The sequence below is a fragment of the Glossina fuscipes genome, unplaced genomic scaffold (genome assembly GCF_014805625.2).
Source record: "Glossina fuscipes isolate IAEA_lab_2018 unplaced genomic scaffold, Yale_Gfus_2 2, whole genome shotgun sequence".
NCBI lineage: Eukaryota > Metazoa > Arthropoda > Insecta > Diptera > Glossinidae > Glossina > Glossina fuscipes.
Window position 1 is genome coordinate 27,353,025 of NW_023998416.1, and position 27,800 is coordinate 27,380,824.

The following is a 27,800-nucleotide window of genomic DNA, read 5'->3' on the forward strand; positions in this document are numbered from 1 at the left end:
AAGAAGTTTAGATTTTATAAGAAACTCATAAAAAGACACGTATTTTATTTTAAGTCATATTTGCTTTTATTAAACTTTTACTTTAACAAGAAGTAACAATTTGACAGAAAACTTCTGACAAAATCTCCATGACAACCTTGACAATTTATAAATATTCTTATAGCCGAGGCATATTCATTTTGTCGAAGCGTTTGTAATTTCTAGAAGGAAGGGTCGGAGACCCTACATACATTTACTTTTGATCAGCGCTAAGCTCTAAATCGCTTTAGGCATGTCCTTCTGCACGTTTGCGGAATATGTGTGTGTTGTGAACCTTCTCCTGGCCGCGGTGTATTCATTTTGTCAAAACGTTTGCAACGTTCAGAAGGAAGTGCCAGAGCCCCTGCTGATTTAAGCATGTCCGTCTGTCCATCTGTCCGTCTGTCCGTGTGTTCTAAACATTCTCTTGGCCGCAAGAATAAAGCTATCGACTTCGAATTTGGCAGAAACATTGCAAGTCCTTCCACGCAGACTGGTATTGAAAATGGAACAAATCGGTCGAAGGACACGCCCACAGCGCCGTGTACACTGAAAACGCTACTGTTTTTCAAAAGGAATGAAAAATTGGCCTTTTAATCATTACTTAAAAGCTTGAGCAGATAACTCTACAATAACTTGAACGCGTACTCAATGGGCGAAGCTGTAGTACAGGTACTGATATGGGAAAAATTGACCACACCTACCCAATATTGTGAAGCATGTCATGGGAGCAAGAGATTTGGTCACAACGGAGGATAATTTGCTTGCGTACTATTTTTGATACGCTGCAATTTTTCCTGGAAAAGCCCGGCAATGTTGGGACCTATTTTTTTTTTTTTTAAATTTCAAACGAAAAAGTCATATCACCTAAGCGTTTAGTACTAGGACTGTGATGAAAAAGCTTGCTTCATCTTAATGCAAACCATATTTCCAGAGTATGCACATTATTATTTTCATGGAAAAATATTTGAAAGCTCATTTTAGGACACTTCATACATAAATGATCACCAAATTCATGTGATTTTTGATGTATTCGCATGTATGATAAGCGTGTTACGCAAATCGGTTTAGCTTAGCTTTTAAACGGTTCAATTGGCTTAATATTGTTAATGCTATGCAATTAATTATCTGAACTACACTTTGATGTAACTATTTAGACAGGTAGCTCCCCCACTTAAGTCTCGAAATATATTCCGTATACTACTACAATTACTGAATTAACCATCCGTTAAACTCTTAACAACATGCCAACAAGTCAACTCAACCGAAGAAAAGTTTTACTCACCGTTTTTTTTTTTTCTTCCTCTTTTGCTTCTTCTTTTCGCTCTATAACAGAATTTATAGCAAACAGTCCGGTAATAAGAGTGTATACAGGTTAGTGCCTTATATAACACTTGTGCATTTAGTTAAACTAAGTATTCTGGTATTTTTGTTTAAGTTCCTCTTAGTAATAATAATGAATTCGATTGTTATGCTTGTTATGCTTGTTGTGCCACTTAACAAATGTTAACAACGTTCACCAAATGTTGTTAGGAAATTATTATATGATGTTTTCCAAGTTGATTTTTATTATTTTTTTTTTTTTTCTTCAAATTTTTTTCTATTTTTTATAATAATAGAAAACACTTGAAAAGGTATTAAACGATAGTTAGCATAGTTATTTCTTTTAGTTAGTTCAAGTATTTAGGAAGTGGGGTCAACGATATCAAAATCGGGCTTGTTTAAGGTTGTTATTGAATTTATATTAAAAAAAAAAAAAAAAAAGTTCGCGTTTAGTACTAAACTAAATTAAACTCAACAAGATGATTGCATAATTAATTGTGAACTCAATTGATTGATTGATTAGGACTAACGGTAAGAATATGAGGCATAAAATTAATTTTTTAACATATGCTGCATCACTGATTACTTACAACTACCGTTCGTATATTATAGAAAATTCACAACACAATTTTCTCTCTCTCTCTCTCTATATATATATATATATATATATATAAATATAAATGTAATTTGTTATCCTGCTACAAGCTTAAATTATTACAAATAAGAGAATCTAACTTTGTCTAATTATTAATAATTAAAATACAATTCTATTTTCGCTTCTTGCAAGTGAACGAACGGAAAGATTAGTAAAAATGACGTGAAAAATTATCATTAAGCATTATCGCGTCTTACATGAATATCCGCAAATTTTTAAATCTATCCGTTAATATATTTAGATATAAAAGCGTGTTCTAAAAAGTAAACCCATTTCAAATAGTGTTTTGAAATTTTCAAAATGTTTGCTGCCATATACACTCAAACCTGTTTTTGTGCGATCTCTTTTTATGAGCTTTTTTTTTGTGCGATTCTTTTTGTGCGATTCTTTTTTTGTGCGGTATATGAATATCGACACATTGAATTTGGCCGAGAGGTTAGGTCAATCTGAACTGTGTTGGCATCACTTTTTTTGCTATCAGTGTGTATGTACACATTGCAACAGCCATTTTCATACCTATTGCATCAGCCTATTTCATTAGGCATGCCCAATGTTCTTATGCATATATTGCATTATGTACATTTTGAAAATTTCTCCTTGTTTAAAATTAGAAATTAACATTTTTTTAAATGTGTAATTTAATTATTTATTTTGTTTGGAAAGCACTTTCTTGCTATTTTGTGAAGCTCTGATATATTTTCTAAGTGAGACTTTTTTTATGCGGTCCCTCTCTACCGCATAAAAAAAATTTTCTTTAGTATGCTGTGAAAAATTATTTCTTATAGCTATTTATGAAGTTTTTGAATAATTTTTTTTGTGCGGTTTTTTTTCTGCGGTCCCAATCTACCGCACAAAAACAGGTTTGACTGTATTGGACGTGTAAGAGTAACCGACTAGAGTAAGTAACTAACATACGACTAACAAGACAGTGTTCGCGGGTTCAAATCTCAGTTCGGTAGAGTTCACTTACATCGTACCTACAGTGAAGGCATAATACTTGTCGATTAGACACACACGGACCCGCTAGACTGGAACCTCCTACCCATATCATTCCTTTTCTTCACTCCTTCTTGCTTCTGGCCGTCACCGTGCTACACAAGTAGATGAGACGACGCCCTGAGAGATTTTATTGTTCTGAAAAAAAGAAAAAAAAGCTAATTTTCCGAATTTTTTTGATCAATAAAAAGTTGAACGTTTCAAGGGAAATACAAAAGATAGTGCATTATAATCATTGCCCATCATTAATCACCTTCTTCTTTCTTCTCTAAGAGAGAATATGAATTCCACGGAAAACCGACTGGCGTTTTGAAGCTGTGCATCAAGGATTTGCTGTTTGTATGACGCGATAAGAACGAATGTCCCGCTCGAATAGTGTCAGTTAGAAAACGTAGTGACTATTGATGACACCGGGTAAGGCAGCGCATGCTGTTGCTATCATTTTCTAGGCGTGTTTTGCTTTATGCTGGAAATTCAGGACATCAAGACTTTTAGTATACGGCGCTCACTTTTCGATTCAAGTGCATCGCTTATTGTGCGTAACATTCCCTAACAATAAATTCATTTGGTTTGAACAAAGCATAACACACTCCATTCAGCTGGCTGTGCTAAATGGGTCCGTCGTTGATATTCACTTTGATTACCTTAACGCATTCATTATACGTCACCCGTAACTATTCAGTGGCACTATTCTTTAAATTGAGCAGGAAAAGTAAAGTTTCGCGCATTTTTTGTTAAAACTCAATACCTTCGTTGTTCGAAAACTAATTTTCCCCTGGCGATATGGCCTGGAATTCCAAGGGATTATTATTACTAAGAATATAAAAACAAAGAAACACAACTTCAGAGATATGGATCTCTGTACGCGCCTTCAGCACCATCTGTGTTTGAAAGCCCAAAGATTTATTTGCCCGCCTTGGTCCGCCTGTTCTTTCGAGCGATTAGCACAAGTTCGGACATATGGATTACTGCATGTGCCTTTTCTAAATTTTAGTTGCCCACTTAGTAGATATGTCGGTCTGCCGCCGTTTATGTAAATCCCGAGTACACATCCCATCGCAACACCTGAAGGCTTATTGAGAGATGGGTTAGCTGTTATGTGCAAGAATAAAATAATATGAGTAAACATGTTTATTCAATATTCGATCAGTAGATTAGCAAGGACAAATGTTAAAGAGGGAAAGATGAATAATATAAAAAGAAAGATTAGAATAAACAAAAATTAATTAATTAAAATAAATTAAATTGAAAACAAGATAGAATAATAAATAAAATGAAAATAAGAAGAAAACAAAACACATCGCTATGATAGCAAGAAGATAATATATTTCACAACCTCTCTCCCATAACGTACAGAAGCGACAATGACCTTAGTCTCAAAATTTTTGTTCTCGTTTTCACAAATTTAAAGTTCAATAATCGAATAAATTCCTCTTTAAGCCTTTTCGCAATTTTAAAACAATGTAAACAAGTAAGAAAATTATATTCGGTCATGACCGAATCTTTTATGCTCATCACCCTTATCGTAAAAACGACAAAAAAAAAAAAATAATAAAAGCATATGGAGTGGGCGAGGTTGATTATTTTTGTTTTGATTTTCAAAATAATTGTTTTTGTCGCATAAGCGCGTGGGCGTTGCCGGCGTTTCCTTTGCAAAGTTTCGAACATTCCCGAGACGGACAGATGGACGGACGGATAAACGGACATACTTAAACCGATTCAGAATTTGATCCTGATCAAGAATATAGATACTTTGTGATGTCTTTGAAGTTTCCTTCTGGGAGTTTCAACGACGTTTCGATAATTTCGATAATAGTTTCCCCATTCCCCGGTGACGGGCATAATAAGACGTAGCCCATGAATAGTGTTTGTGATGTGTAAGTGATGTCAAATCGTACAATAATATGATATGTATATAGATATACCATCTACCGGAGCACACGATGCCCCCAACGAATGGATTTTCGATCTATTATGCAGCAAAATATCGCGTGCAGTCTTTCGCGAGTAAGGACAAATTTGGACGAAGCCGTTTTGCTTTCATTTCATTCCTTTCCGTTAGAAGAATTCGAAAAAAATGATCGACTTCCTTTACTTACCTAACGTGAGTTCCAAAAGAGAAAAAAATAAAGAGAACTAAAACTAAATTCATATTAAAGTGTATCATTAGGATTAATGCTAAGTCACACTGTATGCGATTATTGGGCAATAAGACTAAGTGGCTCTTACAATACAATGTACGAAAGCGGTTGCATACCTCTAGGATGATAACTTATATAATATTAGTCTATGGAATTATAAAGAATTAATTTATTAGCTCTGTTCACTCACTTTGTCCTCTTGCCTATCAATCTCATCTTATTCATGATGAACTCGCTTATTGTTATAGAAATCGAACAATCAGTAGCTGGTGCACTGTTTTCCTAAAGTGAAAACCTTCACCTGAGTTGATGCAGTAGAATAAGCATAAACATTAAACAGATGCATAGCACAATGAATATGAAATGAACAAATGAAAGAAAATGTTCATCCAATTTTTATATATGAAATATCAAATTTTAACCTTTTAAGTGTTAAAAGTGATGGGCGCAAATGATTCGTTCACACTCGAATAGAACTTCTATATAGTGATGTTTAAACTACTTTTACTTTTTTTTTTGCTATCCTTTTTTTTTATACTTTATTTACTTCATTTTTTTTTTGGTAGTTGAGCTGCAACGTGTTTACTTCAATTGCCCTCATTTGTCACAGAAAGTATAACATATATCTACGACAGTTCGTTACAGCTGCTTGAAAGTATCGACTATGATCAATAACAATACAGAATAGTTAAACGAAATTCAGTTAGCAGTAAATTATCTGCCAAAAAAGTCTTTACATCGTTGCAGTAGAATGCAGACATCAAACCATATGTTAACAGCTACCGCCATGGGTGTACAATACACATGCATTTAGCATTATATTAAATCCGCTTTTTCTTTTTTCTTTTGCTTACTTACACTATTTATATCATTTCATAACTGTGCTCTTATATAAAAGTGAAAGGATTACATTGTGTCCATTGAATGAATGATTTGTGACGTAAGAATCTTACTCAAATATTTAGTTAAAAAATTTAAGAATTATAATGTTAAGCAATTTTAAAAATTATAATCCACAACTCGCGAAATAATGAACATCATGAACAAGTTTCTTCGTGAGAATCAATAATTCTTGCATTTGCTTATGCTTTTCAGGGGGTTCAGGGGCATATCAGAGACAAAAGTAAAAAAAAAAAAAATCGACTTTTGTTTTCAAATCATCGAATTGCCAAACTATAGGTTAAGAATTTCGCTTAATTGAGTTCGTTTTCAAATTCAAGTTCAACTTTATCGTAGAAAACTGTAAACGTCGTATTCGACAATAAATACTTCCTGATCCTTCTATACTTGATTTGATTTCATCTGTATATATGTATCTGCAATGCATAGGTATTAGCTCTGCATATAAAATCACTTGCACAGAAACCCTAACGAACTGCTGCTGCTAGCTATTATGAGAAGGAAAACGAACATAAAATAAAATTATGTTAAGATATATTCTCAAAGCTTAATATGTGGAAATAATTTGCCTGTAATGGATCGTTAAGCAAAGCGTGAACAATGCTATGTAACAGATGTCTTTAATAGTGCAACAACAAAAAAAATCCCATGCGATAGAAAAAGTTTTTCACTGCATATTACATTAAAATTTTAAATTCAAACATTGATTATTTTCCGTTTAAAATGTTATCGAGATTTCTTAAATTTCTTCTCTTAAGCCATTCAAATACACTTTACTTTCAATGATGAATGCATAAATTTTATTAACTGTAAAAATATTAGTTTTTATTGCTCTCAAGCAAATTAAATCACATAACGTCAGTTATAAAGGCTAATGCCTATGTAAGCACTTATGAATGAATAACCGTCAATAGCCAATGACTTACCAACAGATAATAGTAATAAATTCTGTTTCAGGTCAATTTAAACAATAAATGCTTAGCATATAATGGCTTAAATGGCCACGCGAGAGAAATGCGAAACCGATGAGCACGAGAAATGAAGACACCGATGACCGTATTAGCATTTTAGGCGTAAACACTTTTCGATTTATATTCACAATTAGGTGTCAAGAAAACTTCCTGGCTGGCTTTACGATTATGCTGGAATTCAAAAGCCAAAGAAACTTCATTTATAGAAATTAATTTCAAGTATATTTTCTCTCTTTGCCTGCAGCATTTCTCTGGTTGAGTGAATTAACAGTTTGTTGAAAACTTTTTTTTCACTTAATCTTTAACGGATTCTGCCAGATTTTGATTTCCTATCTTCCACCAAAATACATAGAGCCCATCAAATCAACGCGTAATGTAAGTGCATTACGTGCAAAAGCAAATTTTTCTAACATTGCATTTCATTTTAATTGGTTCATATGCCTATTCCTAATTCCAGAAGAGCAGTTCAATCTAATTAACGCTTCAACCGTTTCATGCACTCCGTTCGCACTAACTGTGCATACCAAGAATCCGCTTTCTGTGAACTCTACCGCCCCTGTGTATCTCTTTCACTGGCACAGCTATCGTTTAGCGTTCGACATTGGGAGACATTACCGTGGATTTTGAAAGCCTCTGATGGCAACTTGTATACTTTTAGGAGAAAATTAACTTTATTCTTAAAGACGTTCTTTCTCTCTCTTTCTCTTAACGTTGGCTACTAACGTTTGCTGTAATTTTAGCTATATAATATACATTGATCTATGGCTTTATAGGTGAAAATAAAGAATAGAAATAGAAAGTGATGTTGAAGATATTAGTTCACATTAAGCGTATCGTAGCTTAGCTAAACTATAGCAAACCGAAATTATGCGAACTCTTAAGGATGGCAGCATTGTGCGATTAACGCAAATGTCATAAAATGCAAGCCTTCACTGATGTGGGCTCGGGTTCTTAGACGGCCCACAAATCATTTAAGATGCACACCAGCTTCTGCAAAAGATTTCCACGCATCTGCAGTGTCCTATGGCCAATCGACGGGTTGCGAAATAAACTGAAAGCTTTTCATAATTCAAAGTCCGTTGTTTGTTTACAATTGATAATTGATCAAATAAATTGCCCTAAATTTATTAAGCATTTTCCTGCTCCTTGATTACGTTCCTAAATAACGGTAGATTTATTTAAGTTAGTCTGGCTTTGCTCTATACGTGTTGTGCTTTTTCGTTACTGCAACAGATGCTTGTTTGTTTTTAATATTTTTCTCGTAGCACTATGTGTTTACTAATTAATTAAGGTTACATCTCCACAGCTACTACTGCAAGAGATGAGGCATTTCAATAAAAGGATCGGAATGATTTCATACATACTCAGGTTATATCTGCTAAATCGTAATAATTCAGCTTAGATATAAGCCAAAGCTAACTATCCATTACCATTACCTTAACCTGACATACAGGAGGACAATGTGAAACCGAATGAGGCCTCTGCGCTTTAAAATATTTACATAACATACTGTCTTAAAATTAGTGGAAAGGATAGTTCACGTAACAGATTTTTGGTATTTACTTTGATATTGCCTTGCTTGCAACATCATTCTTCGCCTTTGATGAAATGTTTTTGTTTATACAATTCACTTGTTTTTCCAATTTAATCTGCTTAGTTTAAATGAATCAAAAAAAAGAAAAAAAAACAAGACAAAAGAAATTCACACCATTTCTTTCCCCTCATAAAATATGTTAATGAGTAGAACATAGACTACTGTGCGCTATAACTATGCAACGAACCTCAACATAGACAACTTACACGAGTTTTAACAAATATATACGTATAGACATATATATATATATATATATACATATATATACACACATACACACACACTGACAAATATTAATCGAAGCAATAAATTGATAATAAAACTGTAGCCATAGAGCAATGGAAAGGAAAAACAAGGCAATCACTTTGAAATGCAATTTCAGTTTTGTTGAAAACAATTCAAACATAGATCTAAGCCAACAACAACAACAATAAGACATAACAACAAAAAATCCAAACAAAACTTAACCGCTTGTGCATATTTAAGCAAACACAATATTCAGGCATCCGAACATGCACAGAAACGTCATGGTTATGTATTCAATGGATTTTTATTTTCATGTTTTTTGTTTTTGCCTTTTTTTTTTTTTTGCATTCTCGTTTCTTTTTTTTTTTGTGAAAATTCTTCCTTTAAAACTACTGCCATTCTATCGATAGTAGAAATTTAATGAAGTGTTCATAGCGTATGTGAATCCTTATATATACATATATGTATATATATATATATATATATATATATGTACTATATGTTAGTGAATTTTCATTAGTTTTTGCTTGTATCCGTTATTATCGTTTTTTTTTTTTTTTTGTTTGTTGCTTGTTACCGTTACCGTTGCCGTTGTCGTGATTGTTCAAGTACTGCCAGCAAAGCAATTGCAATTAACATGTCAGATTAGTAGGTTAGATTAGGATGACATTAAATAATTGAGTAAATATCCGAACAAAACAAATACTCGCTTGAACCGCCCAAGTTATCTTGATTGCAAAAAGCATTTAAAATTTTGCACAAAAATGAAAGACAAAATAAAAAAAAAGTATATCTCTGGTCCAAAGTAAAACTCATATAAAAATTCTCTTTACTACTAAAAAATAAATTTTTTTTTGTTTTGTTTCATACCAAAAAAAGAACAAAAAAAAAAAAGAAAAAGATATCTAAGTAACTTCGGTACTGGCTCAGCAAGTTCAGCCATATCTCTATGTTTACCTTTCGCTCAGTTGGAGTTACAACAAAACGCCCAATCCATTTATTAACGTAGCAAAGAAGGAAAAAAGAAGAAGAAACAGATTTCAATCACTTATAGAAACAATCGCCACAACAAAGTAATCAACTAATCTTCTTTAGCTGTTTGAATGCAGGAGCTTCCCCAGCATAAACCGTGTGGTGTTTTTCTCTTTTAAATATGTTTGGAAAAATTTTTTTAACGATATTATACCGTAACTAAGCAATGATATAAAATCACTTAATCATATTAAACTAAAAATGCAAAAAAAAAGTTCTTATCTCCTTCTTACATGACATTAATGATTATAGCAAAAAAGGTGATACCAGACATGAGCTGCAGTAAAATGCAAAACAAATATGAGTAAATAAAGTGTAGATAGAAGAAATATTTGTATAACTTCAAGGGCAGCAAAGCCACAAGGACAGAACGAAACTACATAATATTTCAAACAACATTTATATAACACATCACTCAATAAATCTCCGGTCTAAGAAATTTAGGGTATCTACTGACCCAAATGATGACTTCTAGATAATATCAACGTTGAAATGATACGTGTCAACGTTTCACGACATTCCAATAATTAATCTACAGGTTGCAGTTGTTCGTCGTCTTTCTTTTTTGTGTAATCTCTAATAATCAAAAAAATTGTGATAAAATTGAACCAAAAAAAAAAAGATGGAATTAAAAAATGGTAAAATGTTTCCAGTTTTCGCCACTTGAAGTATATTAATGTGGACGTACAGCAATACAGCAGAACAACTTAAGATAAATCTCTTTAATTATTTTCTGAATCGATTTAAGTCGGCCAGATGGGGGGGTCACCCTTGTATTTTCCATTCAACTTACAAGTTGCAATTTTCGAAATATTTTTATGACATCGGATAGAATGTTGTCCCAACGGCTTTTCTTATTGCTTATGAATCACTGCTAGTTTCTTACTTATATCTCCTGAGAGAGACAAAGTAGTTGATATATAATCCTTAACATTGACACAATTTGATATATTTTCACTATCTAGGTCAGCATCTTTTGCCTGAAGGCATATTAAGTATCAATTTCAATGTGTATATGTATTTAGTAGTTTCCGTTTTAAAATTTAGTTTAACGAGCACTTTGTACCAAGCTTTGATCGAATCTAGTGGAGCTTGTTGTTTATAACATGATTTCAATCTTTAATATATCTGGCGGTTCCTTCGTGCAGCTTATTTTGAATTAATTTTTAAACCCGTGTACTATACGTGGCAAAATTAGATCAACTGTGGGTAGAAGCATGCAACATTTGAGTGGCTGTATGCGACTGTACACAACAGGTAGTAAAAGTAGATCAAATTTTGGATGTATGTAAGCAACATTGAGAAGACACTTAATATGGACCCTTCAGACTCATTTTCTCATTCATTCATTCATTTTGACAAGTCTGTCCAACTAATTGTTTGTTTTTGTCTTTTTTACCTTCCCCATCTGCTCCTTCAACTGTGTAATGCTTCTTTTCCATTCTTCATCGCCATCAAGGTACAGCTCACGATTTTCAAGATTTTTCGAAGTAAATGATCAGATATGGCGCACTGAACTGTTTCAGTCCTGGGGCGAACGCTATTGAAAATCGATAGGGTTTGATTGATGTAAGCAACATTGCGAATAACTTGACATGGACCCTTCAGAGTCATTTTCTCAATTCATTTTGGCAAGTCTGTCCAACTAACTGTTTGTTTTTTCGTCTCCCCGCCTACTTCTCCGTTCATCTGTCCTTCTCATGTTTTTTTGCGTTCTTCATCGTCATCAACATACAAGTCTCCTTAGAAAAAAAGTGGAAAACAATTTTTTTTTTTTTTTTTTTTTTTAATAAAAAAATGTTTAAAAATTTTTACTTCAAGATAAAACAAAATTATAAATGGGCCAGCAATGATATACGAAAGAAACTCCTTTATGACGATGTGCTCACAATAGACAAAGCACAAGAAGTAAAGTTTCGCGCGTGTTGCTTTTATTAATTTTCAAAGTGATAGAAAAAAATATAGGAAACCAAGTTGTTTCTTCTAAGCAAAGTTCTGAGATCGTAATCGGGATTTCAGAGCATGGGTGGCAGACATAAAACTACTGATTGATATGAATGCTTAGGTGCCATCTGGTAATCACGCTAATTAAGATAAACAAACGAAGAGATTTTTAGACATAAAATGACGTGGATGGCAACACGTGCGATAAAAAAAAAAGCCCCAGTGAACTATTGGTCTGGAATTGGTACTGTTGGATTTGCCTTGGCCTAACGTACGCTCTTCGATTGACTGCAGATGATTTCAGAATTATTCAATGATTTAAAAAATTGCAAGACATGCATACACACAAACATCGACGACACTGGGAAATTATCAATTAAATTTTGTTTTTTTGCTTTCCATTCCATTTTTATTCTTACTTGCTGCTGCAATCACAACAACGAAAGGTTATTAAATGAAACTAATTTTTTACATTTATTTTCCTAAATGCAATTTATTTATTATTATTATTTTCTCTTTTTTGCTCCATTCTGCACATATAAATACACCTGTGGTTTACGTTGTTATATAAAGTAATTAATATTTCTTTCTTTCCGTGCAGTTTCGCAGCTTCTGCATCCATTTATTTCCAAATAATTTACATTTCTCATGTTAACCTCCTTTGCATATTGCACTCGCACAAAATTATATACAAATTGTAACGATATACATGAAAAAATAATTTAAGCATAATGAGAAGTTTTACAACTAATGTGCACAGAACGAGTTAAATTAAAGTTAAATTTTAAAAAGAAACATTTTACGAACGTTGACTTAAGAGTAAGGAGTCTTAACTTAAGGAGCAAAATTACCATATTACGGAAGCTTAGTCCCATCTAACCTGCACACCTACCTTTATTTCTTACAAATTGAAACAGTTGTGAGGGAATCTCTCATTAGAAAACTTTATTATACAAATTTCAACTCGAAAAGAATTGATTTGACTTTGTATACCGCTGGACGACGTATGTTATAACTAGCGTTACTTTTGCTAGTAATACTCTACATCATAAGATGTGGCATAAGATTCTGTTAAGTTTGTCCAATGTCTGTCCGTCTAAATATCTGCTCACGTATTTTTTCCCCATCTAGCAACACCTCTTGTCTTCATATCTTAATAAAATTTGATGGGCTGACGGGATGGAATCGCATAAAAGATCCGATCCTGTTAAAAATGAATTGAATGAGAATATTTTCAATATGACTCTCCATGTATTTCAATATATTGAATGAATGCGAAAATTTCGATAGACTCGAATTATCTTTTGACGCACTTTCTTCTATAGTTAACCTTTATTTACAAGATCTAATTGTTAGTCCCGTAGTATAACACGATAACTTTACATGACTAACTTCGTGTATTCAAATGCATGCATAACTTGTCCGTAGAAACCAACTTTATTTAATAGCTCCACTGCTAGGCACTGCTAGGAGTATTGTGAACAGCATCAGAAGCACTTTTTCTTCCTATGTGTTTTGCAGAAGGTAACAATCAAGTTAACGTAGAAGCGTTTCTTTGTAGCTTTTCCTTTAGTTATAGCAAAAGTGATACCAAGTCGCAACAACTCTAGCAAGAATATATATCGTTTTCTTTTATGACTAGTGACCGATCACAAAGCCGGAATATTATGCCTGTACATGACAACAATTTTTCTAGCTCTTAAACAACGAATGTGACTTCTTCTGTCTCATTGTCTTGCCGTTCATAAAAGCTTCTTTTACGGTCTCATACGAACACTTGTGCAATTTTTTCGTATTTTATACGAATCCGTCTCATAAGAACGCATGTGACAGTGAGATCTATTGCATTTTATAATGAAAATTAATTCAGAAGATTGATTAGATTTCGATCTGAGCTACATTAAGATGCTTTTCGGGTTTTCTCGCTTAAAATGGCTCTCGCATAAAAGTGTTGCAAATTGATTTAATTTTTTTTTTTTTTGGGATTTAAGAACTAAGTAGCAGTTAGTGATAGCTAATGGTCGGCTTCACTCGACTGTAACGTTTAGGTATTTTTTTTTTTTTTTTTTTGTTTTGTTTACATCTTAATTAAATGATTTGATTTCATACGTTTTAATTTAATTATCATGTAATGCATAGAATGGAATTCTACATACACACATTTCGTGTATCACTTCATGTATATGTGTGTGTACAAATGCTTTACAATGTGTTTACATTACATTATATTATACATTTATAACATTTACATGTACATATGTTTACGTAATGATTATATATTACAATATGTTGAACAGTTTCACTTATATAAATCAATGAACGAATTTACAAAATAAACTTAAAACAGCGATCGAGTTACATATTTTACAAAAAGAATGCATTTATACTGGAAAACTAACGTTAATTACAAGTTCAAGTTAAATCAATAACCGATCGATATATTTGTATATTTTTATGGCCATTATCTGTGTTACGAATAATGGTTGCAAAGTGTACAATTTCACAGTAGATATCCCATAAAGAGTACATATCAGGAGTGCAAATAAATTCAATTTTTTTTTTTCTTTTATGAAAAAGCACTTACTTCAAGAGAATGGAAAAAAGGATTATATTAAAAGTATTGACCTTCGCTTTGCTGTATATTTTGCGCCGAGAAGCTATATGGACTTTTCAAGTTATCGCTAAAAGCATTTAATTCTTGGGTATCGTTATGAGAATAAAAACTCAATCAGGCACTAAGATGGCGTTAAAAACTGGTACATCAATTGGAAGGAGGAATATCTGATGAATACAGCGAGAGAAGCAGTACATTCAAGATCAGTGACAGTAATATTTCCTAACCAAGTTTTGCAAGTCGAGCGTCAATGCACGGAAAATTCGCCTCATACATCGCAGCAGTATTTCGTTTAGTAATCACGAGTAAATTTCATTAGTTCTTTCTGCGCTATCCAGTTTGGTCGGAGTAGGTCATCAACATACTACAGCCAAGTGGTCCTCATATTAGATTTCACCCTATAATATCTATTAGTAAATCCATTAATTTGGACTATGACATTTCCGACAATTTTACGGCTTCTGTTTATCATTACCCAACACCACTGAGCGGAGCTTCTTCTCAAATTACGCAGGAAAAATAATCTTTCCCGCTTTTGACGACTTTGACGTAGAGCCTACAGCGAAAATACTTACACTGCTGTGCGAAGTGTAAAGATTTTAAAGAAGACACAGTTTTACTTAACACCCCACAGTACAGATTACATCACAGTGAATGCTTATTCGACGTCTCAATAATATGCAATATCAACGCAGCATTCTGAAAGTTTCTCTACATAGCATTATTTTTCCTAAAAGTTATATCCGTTTAAATTCTACCCCACACATATTAGTGTTAGTCGATAGTGCAAGTTACAGCTGTTACGAAACTCAAAACCTTTTTTCCTAAAAAAAAGATGATATTCCGATTTTCCCCATTTACTCGAAAAATGTGATTCTCTTCCTTTCTATCTCTCTCTCTCTCTCGCTATCTTCCCCCACTCTATACTTTATGGTAGACGTCGTAATCTTTGGGATTAGAATAATTAACCTGCATATTGAAATTTGATAGCTTAAGCCAGCATAAAAGATTTGGAAAACAATAAATTAATTGATAAACGATTTGATTTTTATACCGAAAATCATGACAATAGCACAAAAAGTCGTGTCAATATGAAAACATTTATACCCACACACATGCACTAAAACGGTTACGACACAACGCACGTAATAATAAACACAACAATGAATGCAAGTAAATGGGGAGAAAAACACATTTTTAATCACATTACTGGAGAAGTCGCGTAAGGTATTGTGTGAATATTGCGAATATTTTTCTCGCTGCGAACAACTAAAAACCCATCAGCCGTTATGCAGGTATTGTTGTTCTTTTTCTGTTGCTGATGGTGAAATTCTAAAACGAATAATTCAGTCGTAAACTTCAGGTGCAAACTGCAGCCCTCATAATTATCATGTTACCGCACGGGTCAATGGATATGTGATAAATGGAAGGTGTAACGAGCGTGAGAGAGAAAGAGAGAAAGAGAGAGAGAGAGAGAGAGAGAGAGGAAAACTAAAGAGCTCTTAGGTTGTTATGGATTGTTTAGAAAAATGTAAAAATAGTTTATCGAATTCTTTTCACTAGGGGAGGAAAACAGCATTAAACACAAGCACATAGCTATTGTTGGTAGCAATAATGACGATGGTTTTCCAAGCTGACGCAAAAGCATTGCACTCGAACTTGCAGATATTATGTATAACACACAAACAAACAGCACTTGCGTTATTAATCAGACTGTTTCGGATGTAATCGACACTTTTCCTTAGCCCTAAGTAAACCATCACTTCAATCTCGTCGCCACCACTAGTTGGACCTCGATGCCATCAATGCCAGCTTTACAACAACATTGTACTTAGAGTTGTTAACGCTGTTGCTTTCGTGGTTTTCACTATTAACGCCACATCTAAAGGAATATGTGTTTGGCATGAACATTACGAGCACTTGTTCGCCGCATCATATTTGCTTCATAAATTTGAATGTAATGTTGCCGTTGCGAACGACGACTATGCAAATGATGTTATGACGCAAAAGTACTTAAATCATCTGCAATTATAGGAAACTAAACAAAGAAGAGAAATCAAAAATCAAAAAATTGCATTAAAGACATTGTTGCTGCTGATTGTTTGCTTAAATATAGTTAAATTCTATTGAATGCACAAGCAATGCAAAATCAATTTCTATTCAACATTTTTAATAAAGAAAATTGTTGTGTTTCTCTTGACCTTAACTTACATTACATTGTTATATTCGTGACCTATTCGCAATTATCTTACATCTTTGCTTTGCACATCTTTCTCTGCACAACAGGCGGTCGTTACGGGGTGTGTGTGTACGTTTCTGTCAACGTACGCAATACTCATAACATTTTGCCTTGAATCGATCTTCTATTTTATACCAAACCCGTTTGCTAAAAAAAAAAACATCGATTTAAGACTGTCCGTCCTTCTGTCCGTTGTCCAATTGTCAAAATATTTGCCAGATTAACGTGTTTTTTTCTTAATATGATTAATCACTCGCGGGGGATGTTCTCTATAGGACGAGAAGAAGAGATAGAGGAGGGTTGCATGTTTGAATTGGCAAATTGGTTTTATAGCTTTGGCGGCATTGACAATTGAACTCGTAACCCATGGCTTGCTAATCGCGACTCTTATCCCACGAACGAACGCTATTTGAAAATGATTGGATCGAAGAATTTCTACAACCATTGTTGAAAGCATGCCACGCACTGCAAAGCCATTGCATAAAAGAAGCTTGTCGTTCTTGCAAAAATGGTACCAATGTTAGAAAATTTCGACGGAACTCCTCGGAACTCCTCGCACACAAACATTCATACGACAAATAAACCATCATGTGATCAAATAGACAAGTTTTTAAAATGTTGTTAAACAAATCTGTGCTTCATACGTGACTACCATGTGCTATATTTGGTTCACATTTCCTAGATTTTTTCATCCTCTTCCCAAACAGAGCAAAAGTATTACTTTTTATGGGAAAGTAATTATAATTTTTATTATTTTACGACGAGAGTGAAAGATGAGAACTTCTTGGACAAAAAAATTAATTCCGCGTAGCTTGAACCGTATCGTCCTAGGAATTAGGCCACCTTTACTTGGCCAGACACCATCGTTTGGAACGTTTTTTTTTTTATTCGTACATTTGTATGAAACGCATTGTAATCGATTCTCTTATCATTTCTCTCCACTGATGGAGTATCTGTCAAATCCCCTCTGAGTGCTAATACACTTCTCTCTATGTATATCTAATTTACAATTCTATGCAGTCTTTCAAGTAAAACAAATTGAAAAAAACTATAAAAAAAAAATGTTTTTAAAAATGTTTCACTCTTGTCAGAATTTTTATCATACTTTTAAGCTCTAATTCAAGTCTAATTGAAGCAAATTTAATTTCTTGTACAAATTGTATGCATATGCTTTGCAGATGATTCCATTCCGACATGTTCGCATGTTCGAAATCTCAAACTAACTGTTAATTATCTTATGCTGTGGGCAATAATAACCGGTATTGTATATGAGTAGGTGGTAAGGCGTGTTCTGTCCTTCTCTTCATTTTCTCGACTACTACTTCTAATTAAGGAATTACGTGTTACTCCCACACCTGGCTACAACACATGTACGATAAAACATTACTCTATAGGATACCTGGCTATGATAAATAAGTAAGAAGGCGGCATTAAGACGAATTTTGAATGCTTATCAACTATTGTACATATGCATATGCATGTTATATACAAAAATTCCATAACTTTGTGTTCATTATAAACTTACGCCCAGAAGAGATTGGAATCATTTCACAAGGAAAGATTTTAGACCGAGATTTCATAAATATCCCTCAAGTCATTAATAAAAAACTATGGTTGGGAACTTTTCTTCCTTAATCGCTGTGAGTAATGATTAACATGATTCTCAAACTGCATAAATGAAATTGATTTCTGAAAATAGGTTTCAATAGTAATATCATTATAAGGCTTTTAGCTACCTGAACAATGGGAGGATGGATAGGCACATATACGATAGACGGACAAATGGGCGGACAAGCAGATAGATAAGTAAGCAAACGCGTAGGGGAACGAATGAATTTTCCTACAACGAGTGGAGTAATGAAGACACAGACAGTCTGATGAATAAACAAAAGAAAAGGACGAATGTGGGAAATGTACTCTGTGGACGGTGATGTGAATACATAGGCACATATATACCGGGATGAAGGGCATAAGAACATATAAACAATCGATGCATCGGAAGGAAGACAAATACATTGCTGGCCTAATGAGTAGACAAAAAGGCAGGACGAACTAGTGGTTAGAGTGATATATAAGAAGATGTTACGAAGGCGAATGCCGGAACAGACAGACGAAAAGAGAAAAAAAATGATAGACGAACTAATGATAGATGGAAGATCGTATTGCCAGTAGGAGAACAAATAGGTGAAAGTGTTAGTATACGAATAGATGGAGATATGGTCTAAGTTAACATAGATGTATGGATGATCAGCATATCATCAGAGAGATTGACTAATAGAAAGGAGAATATTTGAACGTTTGAGACTATGGATGCAAGATCCAACGTATTAACTGAAAAGCCAACATGCAGACGGACGAACAGCAATCGAATAAGGAAAAATTGATTGCCTTACTCATGAGCGGATGTAGGAATATATTAACACTAGAACTACCTGCTTCCTTTTGCACATACATACCGACACCGTTATAAGTCACTTTGGGGCATATCTTCTGGCAAATCGCTTTAATCAGAAAAATGAAGATAGGAAGCTGAAGTTACTTACAAACATTTTTTTATCCATCAAGAACATGAGGTTAAAAAAATGAACTGGAAAGGAATGTGCCTTAAAATGACTTGGGAGCTGGATGGAAATAAATTGGAACAAAATTTTGGGATTGGGATTGGGACCACTTTTGTACTGAAAATAAAGCCAATCTTAAAGAACGTAAGAGTAGCACGTTCTCTGAAATATCTTTACGGGATTGCAAGTTATAGATAAAAATATGGAAAAAAAGTTAATTTCTTCTACATTCTGGGCACGAATGGGGACAAATCGCGCCTATTTCTCGTTCTCATATTTGCAACCAAGCCGAGGAGCAAAGTGACATAGGTCTATGCCATAGGTATCTCCAAAAGTAGGTCAGGAAGTAGGAAAAAATCTGATCAGGGATGTTGGAAAGTCTTCCCGTAAAAATAAAAGCCAACAACAAATATTAGAGGAAAGTCTTATGTTGAAGGAAATTAAAATAAAAATATATAAATATAGCGTAAAATTCGTCTTCTTCTAGAATTCAACAAATCACCCGCGGATGATTCGTTACGCACCATTGCCTTACTCGCATTATTCCTCATCTCTTTATATGAAAACCAAGCTCACACGTTTTAGTTGACGGAGGCTGACTTTAAAATGCCCTTCACCACTTTGCCTTGTATGTTGGAGTTGTGTAAAAACTCTTCGTTTTATTGAAGTTCTTATATGGAGAAGGGTCTGAAAAACGTTCGTGTACCGTCAAAACTTTACTTAAACTATTCTGTAAATTATTTACTAAATTATTTCTTTAGAACATTTATCATAAAAGACTTCAAATTGTATTTTGTTTGTTGTCATGCAAGAACTTGTTTTATCTCGAACAACATTTATGTGGAGAGGATTCGAAGAAATGGACCCGAATTAATTTTGTATTCTAAAATACAACCTTTAGGCCAAAGCCAGAAATGCAAGAAGAACTAAATCAATTGTGAAAACGATTTTGGGTTAATTGCTATATATGTTAAAAAGAAGCCCACCTCAAGTTCTTCCTCGTATCTTACACACATAACACAATAACTTATCGTTTCCGGTACCACGATTGATGTTGCGATACAACAAACACATTAACACAAAAATATTTTTTTATGGTTTTTTTGAACGGTGTATGAATTCCTTGTAGTATCGACGACTGACCATCACGAATTCCCAACGCCACAAAAGTTGATAACAATTTATCAACAACGTACTAGCTGTGGAAAAGACACCCTGACACTTTTAACACAGAATTTCGTCAACAAACAAGCAACAGCAAGAAAATTGATATAAAATTTTTTCATTATACTTACATACAAAAGTGATACGCCAAAGCCAATATTAGTGGCATTTGAAAAGCAAACGCAAAAGCTCCTCCCATACCATTAACAGCGTTATTGCCATTGTGAAAATGGATCTCATCATTGAAGCCTGTCGTTCTAACTGTAAAGTAAGCAACAAGAAATGCACGTAAATTAAAATTGCTCGAGAAAGAAAAAAAATACTTAAATGGACCGTGAATCGAATGACACTTAGGCAACGCCATCAACTTTAAGTATTTTTAAAGTTGCTTTTATTTTCAGTCAACTCTCTTAATAAACCTTAAACCTTAAATCATTTCATTGCTGTTGCAACATTGATACATGCATAAGACGACATGTGCATGTGTAAATAGTCAATACAAAATACTTGCAGACAATAAATTAATAAATAAATAAATAAAAATAAATTTTTTTCGCGGGTTTACAAAAAAGAGAGAGAAAAAGAGAGAAAGAAAGAAAGAAAAAGAGAATATGTCTGGAACGATATTTATAGGATTTAATATCACGGCTACCCATAGCATATTCAAATTTGCGAATGGCTTAGCGATTGATTTGCTTGAAAAGGCAAACCGACACTTCTCCTAGAAAGGGATTCACATAATGGCAAAAAGATTTTTTTTTTTTTTTGATATTATGGCTCATCGCTGTGTGTCCTGTCCTATTCGTGTTATACGTTGACGGTCGGAGGAAGTGAGGAAAAAGAATGGGATAGGAAAGCGTCCAGAGCCGAATCGGTGAATGTTATGCTTTCACCAACTGAGCAAAGTAAATTGTACTGCATTGGAGTTTATTTTTCCTATTTGTGTCATAGAAAATTTATATTGAACGCTTTACAATTTCATATTTTTATTAAGATTTTTATTTATTTTTGGCTATGAATTCATTTTTTATGGATTAAAACTATTAAGGCTTGGTAGTCGCGATTCTTACGCATTCAGGTATTCATGCGAACATATTGCCAGTAAGATGGGTAAAATGTATAGCGCTTGTAACGAAAGAAAGTAATCCGTGGTAGCACTAAGTTCGGTGAAGGGCAAGTACATTGCATACCGAACGACCTTGGATTAAAACATTATATCGAGGATCCAACTCACGTATTCTGTAACGAAGAAGTTACCGAAATCCGTACATACATAAAAGGAGTAAACATATAAAGGTATATGAAATTCGTAAACATCAATGACGATGCAGTTGACAGATACATGCTGAAGCTTGTGATATGTTGTTCAAAATAGATTTAAAGTAATATTTAAAGCAAATATATTTTGTAATTTACTGGGTGTGGGTTGTATATGAAAAACACTTATGAAAAACTAAACATCAGCAAAGTATGTGAAATGTTCGTTTATTGTTAGAAATTTTTTGACATTTGTAGTAATCGTTTTTTCCATTCGAAATCAAAACAAACAAACAACTTTGCAATTTTCCTTATAGATATCCAACAGATAATATTTTGAAAAGAAGCAAAAATTCTGTAAAAAAAAAAAAGAAAAAAAACCTCAAACACATATTATTTGTACATGCGGCGCGCGCCACTTTCCGAATATGTTCAATTTTTTTTACTTAGTGTAAGTGTTGAAGTTTGAATATCTTACAAAATAGATTAATGCCACGGTATGGATTACATACACATAGCATAAGCGACTTATCAAAAAATTACCTTTAAAATGATGGAATACTTTTTCCGCCCCATTAATAGATAAGCAACAATATTATTGCATAGGAATATTCACAGAAACATATGTTTCATAACTCATAACACAAACAAACAAAAAAAGAGATTTAGGATCGGCGGCTTAATGACTTTTAAATATATATGGAAAAAATGGAGATAATGTTGCTGCAGCAATCACACAAGAGATTTTGGGTTTACATCAGATTAGTGCATTTTTTCGAAAGTTAAAAAACCATGCGACGGATATCACACCATTCGTTTTAAGCCGATTGCTTTAATGCTGCCGTTAAAATAGCATATGCTTTAGATTTTTAATTTTCACAAGGAAATTGAATTAGTTGAGGTTTTATTTTTGCTGCGATTTCAGTTTATATATATATGTCTTTAATATGATTAAAAACATTTTATTTAATGCTATTAAAAAAATTATTTATTTCAAACATAAAAATTTGCAAAAAAAAGAAAAGAAGAAAACTTCCCCGTAAGCGTGAATTGGCTCGAAGGGTAATTTTCAATGCAAATTAAACAAATGGTTAGATAAATTTAAGCATCAGTTAAGCAGTCAAATCTATGTGCCAACGTTCAACGTTATACATGAAATGTTTAGTTCAATTTTTTCTTTAGAGAAGAACTGAGTAAAACTTTAATATGAGTGATAAAGTGAAAAAAGTTGGGAAATATTATCAAATATTATCGGGCATCAAATAGTTGAACATTCAGTTGAGAGCGCCAATTGACCTCACATTTTGCTAGCAAACGTTCGGTTTACATGAACGTTTTGAAAACACTGCTAACCGTATTGACTGAAACTGTGTTCTTTAATTGAGAAAAGATCTTGTCATGACCATAGTCTTGTCCCACATCAATTGACGAACATAGGGAAGATGTTTTTGCTAAAGCGCCTGTAATACGTAGTAGTAGTCGATATCGATCTTGCTGTGATGCTGTGGCGCTATACATAACAAGTTGTTTGCGCAGTTGTTCAGTTAAAGGCCTGTATTCGAAAAATTCGAATGATCACTGATTCGTTAGCTCCGTACTTGATGCAATAGGATCATCAAATACATAAAGAGAGAGCAATTTTTCTTTTTGAACTGATAGCTAGTCAGTGTGTTTATAATAATGGCAAGTTGAAGCCGGCGCCCGTAATGTTGGCATTGGCAACTCACGAATATTCGATTGAAATATTTGATTGATTTGAAGTGGTTATGGATCGCTGGTGAAATAGAAAACTTTAGGCAACCATGTGAGACAACAAACGAATGTTAGACATGCCGTCGTTCCGTTTCGTTACTTTCCCTTGTTCCAATGGGAGCGTAAATAGGAACCCCTTCTTGACGAAGCTTACAAATTAACTCAAAGAGTCTCGTTCCTATCAGTTCTATTCAATTTTTCTTATTATTATTATTTTTTTTTTTTCAACTAACAATTCTCCTGATTATGTTACGTTCAGAGCTTTCCCCTACTCCACGGTTAGATAAATAAATTCTTCGTAAAGAATTTAAAAAAGAATTAAATAAAGAAACTAAGAAAACGTTTAGCAAACTAAACCGAAGTATAAATAATCAGTTGTATGGGAGGAAATGGCTATAAATCTTACTTTGCAAGCATCATCCGTTGGTGTAACTAAAATTCGTACAATGAGTTTAGATTTATAATGCATTGGCGAGTATAAAATATATTCTTCACATATATCTTGAAAGTATTGAGCACATAGCGATAATTGCAATAGTTAAACACAATTAAAACAATGAAATCGAATCAAGTCAATTAAATAACGTTAAGCGCTTAACATATGTAATGAGAACAAATTTTATGTTTTCCCATTATCTCTGCAACCGTCGAATAAAAGTAGACATTTGACACATTGTGGTGTTGTTGTTATATGCAAATGTACATCACAACGAGATGCTGAGCCTTACAAAGTATTTTCATTTCCTTTAACAAATTACTATTTATCGCATATTTATTTATTATTACTATCATGACTGCTGTAAATATCAGTAAAATGCTGTTCACAGTAACATCTCTAGTCTTTTCAGTGTCACTAATACGTTCAGCTAGTCAAAGAAAACTTACTGTTTAGTAATAGGTCTAAAGAAAAATTTTACAATTTCCATAATTTGCTCACCAATACAACTTCTCCGTTTAGCAGTGCAGGGATTTTTAATTCCGATCATTTCAAATCAATGCCTTGCAATTACAATTTTGCTAAGCAGCTGGAGATCACACGATTCCCAAGTTCTTTGCTTAGCCTTAGAATAATATTTTAATTGGCTAAAGGACTTTTCTGGGCCTATTGTAGCAAATGTTTAAGATCTCCGCTCAGGGCTTGAATTAAAAATTATTGCTATACTTGCCAGAAGTACCGAAGATTTAGTTATTTTGTTTGAGTCCTGCAAAAGGAAGCTCCATGGGCCTTATGAAGTACATATAGTAATTCATTATCATTATTCTGAATCGATCTAAGCAAGCCTATCTATCCATCTGCGTAAATGCGGTAAAAATTTTACCAACGGTTTAAATCAAAATATGAGCTTTGAACTTGAATGACATTGAAAATGCGGTAAATTGCTAAAAAGGCACGCCTACAATGCAATATAAATCAAGACCAAGTTTGTTTTCAAAAATGGAAAAAATTGGACTAATTATCTATTACAACGTAAACTACACAATGTTAGTAAAAACCTGCCCGTGTATTCAATGGACGATGCCATAATATCGGTAGCAAAAGGAGAGAATCGGCCGAATTCATACTGTGTTAATGAATATTGAAATTGCATTTTTATAACCTAAACCACTTGTGGTACAAGGACGTGTTAAATTTGTGTGTGCAAGCCCCAGAACGGCTTGGATAGACTGATATAAATATGGATGGATCAAGAATCTCTTTTAGTGGCAATTTTTGCTTCTCTTTCGATAAAGTGCCTAAGGTTTCGGCCCAAGGACGAATTCTATTAAACGAAATTGTGTAGAGTATTTAATAATGTGTCGCGTCCCACTGCAACGTTTCCGCTTATGTCTTTTCTTTCTTTCTTCAATAACAGAAGTTGCTATACCGAAATATAATTTTTTTACTTCCTTTTGGTCACACTTTATACGCATATATATATATCTGTATATGTCATGTCTTAATGTATAATGGCTCCACAAGAGTCAAAATTATGTAATTAAAAAATGACAACATATTACCCAACATATATGTTACATATAGTTTACTGCATTATGTGCATAGGTTACATTATATACTATATTATATATGTATCATACCTGGTCGCTTATATAATATAATAAAAGTTTAATGCATCGTTTCTTTTTGAACTTTTTAATCCATTCGAGAGGGATTGTAGGAAGTGACATTATATTCACATTATCAGCCAATCGATATAAGTCTGGTCTGAAATAGGGTGTATCAGGAATACAGAAAATGATAATGAAGGCGATGCTTGGATGGGCTTCAAAAAATGAACCGTCGCGAATGATTTATATATATATGTTATTTTGGTAATCGAAAGCACATACGTTCTAGATGGGCCAAAGCTATACGATCGTGGTCAAAGAGCGGTGAAGCACCTCAAACGGTGGTCAAACCAGGACTAACGGCCAGGAAGGTTTTGCTATGCATTTGGTGGGACTGGAAGGGGATTATTTATTATGAGTTGCTTCCATATGGCCAAACGCTAAATTCTTATCTCTACTGTCAACAACTGGACCGTTTGAAGATAGCGATTGATCAGAAACGGCCAGAATTGGCCAACAGGAGAGGTGTCGTGTTCCACCAGGACAACGCTAGGCCACACACATCTACTGTGATTCGCCAGAAAGTTCGGGAGCTTGGTTGGGATGTTTTAATGCATCCGCCATACAGTCCGGACTTGGCACCAAGCGATTATCATCTTTTTCTTGCATTGCAAAATTTCTTTAATGATAAAAAATTGGAATCTAGGGAGGATTGTGAAAATCGACTACTAGAGTTTTTTGCAAATGGAGACCAGGACTTCTATGAGAGAAACATTTTGAAGTTACCTTTAAAATGGCAACAAATCATACAACAAAACGGTGCATATTTGACCCAAATCGGACAATCCGAAGCATGTTAAATAAAGTCCTGAAGTTCATATAAAAATAATGGATTTCTTTTTCCCCAAACTAATATATTCAAAGGTTAACATTTTTCAGGTAAATCAATAATTTATGAATTTCTTTATAACAATACTGACTGATGGAATCATCTCGTTTGAATATTTCCATCTACACATTATGATCGTACATTATCATGGTTTTACAACTTTTACATGTCAACGTGATTGTTGTTATGTGCAAAAATGTATGAAGGGCAAGCAAAATAAAAAGCGAAACACACTATACATTACAAAAGGCAACGAGGATGACATCACATCACCTGTCGAGTCGTCATATACAGTTGGCAATCGTAGTGTCAATAAATTATTGTTTCAAGTACAACAATAAGAGTTATATGCATGTCCAAGTGCATCCGTGAAAGACATGCTTAAAGTGAGAATGGAACAAAAGGAGTCAAGCTACGTAAAGCGAAAAGCTTTTCCTGAAAATGTATGAAAAAAAAAATAAATAAATAAAACTATTCTCAAAGACATTAAACATAATTGTGTTTAAAAAAAAGAATTGAAACTTTCTTTGTAAAACATCAACGTTTGCAGGCAGAGACTATGCAAACAGACTATAATATGAAGGCTGAAGTTGTCAAAAGTCAAATCAATATGTGTTCCGTTTTTTTTTTTTTTTAAGATTTCATTGAAATTGAAATTTCACTTCATAGGCAATAATTTAGTAAATTCATGGACAAACAAAGATTTCTAATCACTTTATTTAAGCTAACTATGTTGAGTATCTGAATAGGTTTAATAAGTTATTTTACAACACTAGGTGCTTTTTTTTTACTATAAGACTTACACGAACTTTGAAATCTCTTCCGCTAAAAGAATGTCTAAAAATGAACTAACGAGCTTCCTGTCAAGAAATTTTGAAAGAGACCGCCTGTAAATTTCAAAAAGAAAATCTCTAACATTTTCTATGTTCGCTTTTTGTTGTTATTGTACAGTGAATTAAATAAAAGTTCGATCTATGACTTAGTTTCGTGTCATGTCCAAAGATGCGTTTAACTAATATTTTTAGTACGTCGTACAGAATAATTCACTCCACCTCGTTAGGCTTACGGGCGGCAGTGCAAACATTCAATTTTCGACTTGTCACACGCATAACATTTACTCACGACTTCTCCACCACAATTTATCTTCCTCCTGATATTTTTATCTTCCTCGTATAAGCAGCTCGCTCAAATTATATTTGTGTGCATTATGAGCAGCTTCAACTCAATGGAACTAATAACTAATGCAAGCTTCACATCTATTCAAGGAGAAACTGTTACATATTATATCAAAAGGCATACGTAGGGCGATTAGAATACGATCGTTAGAGCAAAAATCGCCGTAATAGACGGAAAAACTTTACAAATTGATGTTCAAGTACATGAACCCCCGTTCCGTGTTACAAAATGCGTCCAAGAAATACTAGTGGCACTAAGTTCGGAAGTGCAAATCCATCTCCG